At 41.8% G+C, this 6,000-nt stretch overlaps 1 long non-coding RNA gene across 1 annotated transcript; it reads left to right on the top strand.

Moving 5' to 3' along the window:
• The first annotated feature begins 211 nt into the window (after positions 1–211).
• Positions 212–2,578, top strand: LOC126253502 (uncharacterized). The gene is made up of 2 exons (XR_007545980.1): positions 212–366; positions 2,296–2,578. It is a non-coding gene; the product is annotated as an uncharacterized LOC126253502 (long non-coding RNA).
• The last annotated feature ends 3,422 nt before the right edge of the window (positions 2,579–6,000 follow it).

The following is a 6,000-nucleotide window of genomic DNA, read 5'->3' as shown; positions in this document are numbered from 1 at the left end:
GTCTACAAAGAAATAGGAGCTTCCAAATCAAGTAAACTAATGTGACTGGTGAAGAGATGTTCTCTGCCTCTGGCTGACAGTGCACCTGAAGTGTAAGAACGCGTTAGTGAAGAAAATACTTATATCCGGATTCCGTAATGCAGCGTGACCGTTAGCAGCCGCACAAAACCAAGAGATGACAGCTTATCCGGAATCCCCGACGGCGAGACAAGGCGTCGCCGAAAACGACGTGTCCAGCGGGCAGCGGCAGGAGTCGAGCCGGCAGCCAAGGCCGCGCCGTCCCTATAAGAGCGGCCGCCGGCGCTCCGCACAGTAGTCACTGCAGACCGCGCACCACACACATCTCAAAGCACCATGAAGGCTTTCGTAAGTACCGGTCACAGTAGCTCGTAGCACAGTGTAATAGGCGATGAGGTTGGGTAGATAATTAACACTCGAACCTCCAGATATCAGACACTCAGGTCCTTACGAAGCGTCGTATGTCGATAATCAACCAGAACAACGGTTAAGTTCATGCTGTGTGCTGTCGTCCAGTAGAAAGTGCTTAAAGGTAATTAAAAGTAACACCAGAACTACGGAGCATAGGGGAAGCGTATGTATGGGGGAATGATTTGAAGATCTCGTTGGTAGAGCGCCAGATCATCGTACCAAAGAACCGCCGTTTAAACCCGCCGGCACGTTAGCTCAGTGTGTTCCGTCAGAGGGTCAGCTGCCCCCTGTAACAAAAAATCTGAATGACTGGATCAACAGTGAACTTCAATGCGTGTCATGGGAACTCTGCCACGAACAAATGCAACAAACAATAATGAAACAAATGACATACAAAAAAACACCAATGACGATGTTTTAAATTGTTTTCGCGTGAAATCGTTATACGGAGAAACATTTTCCTGATATGTAAATGTACTTTTCGGAGTTTGTAGCAATGTGCTTTTGGCAGCCTGCTTTCGCTTTGCTAGCTGAAAGTAGCAAACCTACAGAGTACATTTGTATTGATAAGTGTGGCGTTCCGTCTGACAGACCACAGTTTAAAAAAATCATCATCAGGGGACTTTGAACGCGGAATTTTTGGTACGATAACCTGGCGCTCTACCAAATCATCTACGTGAGATCTTCAAATCATTCGCTGATACATACGCTTTCCCTATGCTCCGTAGTTCTGGTGTTACTTTTAATTACCTTTAAGACTTTTCTACTAGACGACAGCACACAGTACGAACTAACTCGATGTTTTGGTTTATACTCTGTCGACACACAACGATTGGTACCGATATGGGAGTCTGACATCTGGAGGTTTGGGTGTAAGTAACAGTAAAACCAGGCTCCACCTGCTCACGGTAACATTTCTTGCACTGGTTCGTAGTAGTTTTCTTCAGTATGTGACCAGCCTCTCTAGGACACATACAGAAGAATACCTAGCCATATCAGGAAAATTGTTAAGGTTTTTCTTTCTTTCTTTCTTCCACGTGAACCTTTGTCCCGCAATGGTCGCAGGGTCGGCGTGGTTACAACGGAATTGGTAAGGTTAATTGAAAGGGGTGGCCGGATGCCCTTCCTGCCACCACCCCATACCCCCCAGAATCAGTGTACCTCAGCTTTCTGCGTCTAGTGTAAATCATGAAATAGTGCAGAAGTGTTACAAATGTCTGCCTGTCGTGTAACTGAGGCGGGATGTGGGGACCATCCCGGCATTCACCTAGCGGGATGTGGAAAACCGCGTAAAAACCACATCCAGGCTGGCCGACACAACGGCCCACGTCGTTAATCCGCCGGGCGGATTCTATTCGGGGCCGGCGCGTCTACCCGCTTCCAGGAATCAGCGCGTTAGCGCTCTCGGCTAACGTGGTGGGTCAGGAGTTGTTAATGCCTGTACTGGCTAAATTCAGAACATTGAGGTACCTGAGAGCCCTACACCTGAGGAAGGGTGTTCCCTTTGGAAGTGAGAAAGTATCCCTACTGTTAATGACCTTCTTTAAAGATTTAGAAAACAATATTAGTTGGTACATTTATCTGATAGTTTCACGAGATTGTGGAAAAATCCAGCCAATTCATAATGACAAATTAGTATGGACTGAAGTGTTACAGTTAGCTGTCAATGTGTTACTTGTCCATTTCACAAAACGTCGTAAACATAGACTTCATGAGTTCACGAGTTCCAATGCCTGTTGGACGAAGTTTAGCTTAGTTTAGTTTATACTTTCCTCTTCAAATTTTCTTTACCAGGGTATATTACGATAGATTTTGTGTCTTTAAAATGCTGTATGTTACATATATCTGTGTTTCTGCTGTCCACAGGTCTGCTCTTTCCTCGTAGTGCTGCTGGTGGCGGCCGTGTTCGCCCAGGAGAAGGCCAAGGAAACCCTGAAGGGCGCCGAGGCCTACTACGCCTACGCCGCCCCCTACGCCTACAGCGCCTTCGGCTACCCCGCCGTCAGCGCCTACTCCGCCTACCCCTATGGCGCCGTCGGCTACCCCTACTACTACCGCTAAGAAGGCACAAATTCTGACATGATGTCTCCTGTACTGATTCTTCTATTTGTCTCTTTTCTCTAAATACAACTCTATCACAAAACAAAAAGTTGTGTTGATTTCATTTCTTATCTTATAACATTACCCCAGACCAAAAGAATCTAATATTTAGTACGCACTAGGTCAATTATTCTGAGATAAACCACCCATTTTGAAGGTTTAGATGAAAACCATCCATTTTTAAAGTTTTTTTAACGATGTATATTCAGTAACACAGGCTCTTGCTCGACAGGGAGTCATCAATATGCAGGACAAAACTTAGTTGCCAGGAAATCTCCGTCTCATTTCTCGAAGTAAATTCCTATAAATCCAGCTAAGTTCAAACAACCAGTACTTTGGAAAATGTGCCACTCATTCGACACATTTTGGATGATTACTTACTATGTAAGTAATGATGACCTGATTTTTAGAATGATGGTCTCGATTCATGTACCTCCACTACTGCTATCCACAAGGTGAGTCTCAAATAGTATGTGTCATCAGTTTCAGAGATCAGAATCAACGTATGAGCATAATTGCTGACACTGCGTCCTATTCTTTGTATGGTTGTATTTGGAGAATGGGAGTATTATGGAAGGCATGTTTATAGAGATGTCTCTGATACATTTAGCATTTTGTGAATCACACAGAATTATTTCATCATTAAGGATGTGTCAATGTCAGACTATTGTCATACCATACACTGATTAAAAACACATCTGTCATCATCAAACAATGCTGGACAGAAATGTTGACTTATGATAAAAAAGTATCTACTTGACATTGATTATCTTATTTATTATTAACAGCAAATCACAGGACGTCTGAACGATTGTATCAAGCACCACTCAATATTACACTCACGTTTTATCTGGACATGAATAAGCATCTAATCGAAGACCACTTAACCTAAGCTCATTGTGGAGTTAGACACTTCGAATAGATGGTGGCATGTTCATATGTTGCGGCTTTAGTTTCTATTAAAACAGTAGCTCGTTACCATGGAAACGCAATAAGGAAATGGAAAAATCCCTACTTCAGTCGTTGCCAGTTGCTTTCGGCTGGTTAAATGCTCGTCTAATGGTAACAGGTTTTACCAACACCTTTTTCTCCAGATGAGACTGTGTTTTACCTAAGTAAATCATTTTAGATTTCGGATAAATCTCGTAAGTCAAAAGAAAGGAACATTGCAGACAAACAATCCATGTTTTCACATTTCCTCATGATAGTTGCTGTCACTCGGTATTCAAAAGAAAGTAAACCTTGCTGTTGTTCACACGAGAACGAAACGAATTTTTACACTACAACAACCAGATTTTACATTATATAAAAATCTCAAATACTCTATTAGAGGGAATAACAGATAATCTCTATAGCAGGAAACCAATTTGAATCGAAGTGGCGAAACCTGTGTCTTTCAACTTGTTTTCCTCATTTGTTAAATAGAAAAGGGAGGCACGGTATAAGACGGCGCAACGCATCAAAGTGGACAGCGGTACTACACTGTAGTTTATGAAACGCATTGCATACCGCTTCTGATTTTCACTGTAATCTAGAGATTACTGTTTGTAACACCCCAAGAAACCCGAAAACCCAAATGAGAATGTCATGATAATTTAAAGTAGGGAACAGTGTTATCCTGACAGGTACGACAACTTTGACAATAGTATAACACCTTAAAGTTTTGATGAACACCAATTTCATTGATTAATGAGTATATCATGATATAAAGCTAGAAAGAAAGAAAGTTTATTTTTAGTTAGCTATCATACAGCTTAGTAATAACTGCAAATCAGTACTACGAAAGTTATATCCAAAGTAATATGCCGGTCAGAGATAACATTTACTGTGAAAGAGAGTTGTAAACGCGGCGAAAAGGAAATTCACTACACCTATAATGCTCGATCATGGAAAAGTTAGTCGCTTGCTAGCTTGATTGCTATCAAGTCGAGAGAGAGCACCGTTTGTTATAGTACTACAAACGGAACGCTAAGAGATTGTTTCTTTTAAAAAAAAATTAATATTGTGTGATAGAGATGCGCAGGCTTTGTTCTCAGTTATACTGACTTGAGAAATCGAACTGAAGTGATATTCTGATAGTGTACGACGAGTTAATGAACTTAAATTATTGGAGATATTATTGTTGGACTCAACCTTCATCAAAGCGAACAGTTATAACGAATAATGGACACAGTATCGAAGACTGCAATACCTGATTAGCCTGGAGTAGGGAACATTAATACGACCACAGGAAGATATTACGAATATGCCGATTGTAAAAGTTATCGTAATAGTCACCATCACCGAACTGAAAAGAATCGTACTTGATCTGCTCCATAGGCGTGCGTGTGGTGTGATGATTATAAACTAACTGCTAAGAAGGAAGAATAAAATTGTTCGTCAGTAATGGAAATCGTGTTGGCTCCGTCATTAATTGAACTGTGTGATGGTTGATGATCAAAATTAATTAACTGTGAACATTTTGATTGAAAGAGTGACTTGATGAACATTGAGCATCGAAAGGAGTGTTTTCGCGAAATAATATCACGACGCACGAAAGCAAAATAGCGTTATAGATTATCTCTGGATTTGCGTCGTGCCGTAGTGAACAATTCTGCCTTGCAACGTAACAACAACTACAGATTCTGAACCGCCAATGAATTTTTCTTCGCTTCAGTGTTGTGAAACGACGCCGGTGATGAATGATTCACTCAATACTGCAATAACTAACTAACCGGGCATAGCAAATCGTCATAAAACGATAACAGACAATTAAAATCAGCAGTTCGCATCGCTGAGAAGACTGTGCGGACTCGCAAACAGACTATCATACATTACGCGAGGAACAATTTTCTTTAGAGATTTTCAGGTGCTGGTCCACGTTATCCGACGGGGACAACCATCACTGCGCGTCGCGTCTCCATTCCACCGACCGAGCTATAGCAGTAGCGGCTCAACATCAGCAGCGACAACAAAAAGGGGAAAGGGAACGTGACATGTTCCTGTTGTAGCACGTATAACAGTGTCGTCCTCACATTAAGACACTTGCTACAGTAAGACATAGATGCCTGCTACAGTTTCCGAATCTACCCGACCTTAGACATACGTAAATCAGTTTTTGATTTAAAAGATACGTCAGTTCAGAAATGTTGCTGAAATAAACATCCAGTGAGATCTAATACTGCAGTGCGCTGTGAAAGCTGTTTCTCACGATAGCATCCTTGTGTAAAACGTTCTCAGTCGTCTTGAAGCGTCAAATTAAAAATTCGAGCTTTCATCGCTTGCTTCCATCATCCTCACGAGGATAGATAGACGGGGATTTCTTTCATCTTAAGGGATGCTTGCCAAAAATCGCTATCTGGTACTCCACAGAGACATTCGTTGTTAATCTTTAATTGATACATCCTGTCTGCAGTATATAGTTTAAGCAGAGGCAGTAATTTAATCATCCATTTATCAGGTTCCTTGAGACCATGCGAGACAAATGTACCT

The sequence above is a fragment of the Schistocerca nitens genome, chromosome 4, assembly GCF_023898315.1.
Source record: "Schistocerca nitens isolate TAMUIC-IGC-003100 chromosome 4, iqSchNite1.1, whole genome shotgun sequence".
Lineage (NCBI taxonomy): Eukaryota > Metazoa > Arthropoda > Insecta > Orthoptera > Acrididae > Schistocerca > Schistocerca nitens.
Note: the sequence above shows the minus strand (reverse complement) of the source record. Positions and strands in the feature narration are given on the sequence as shown.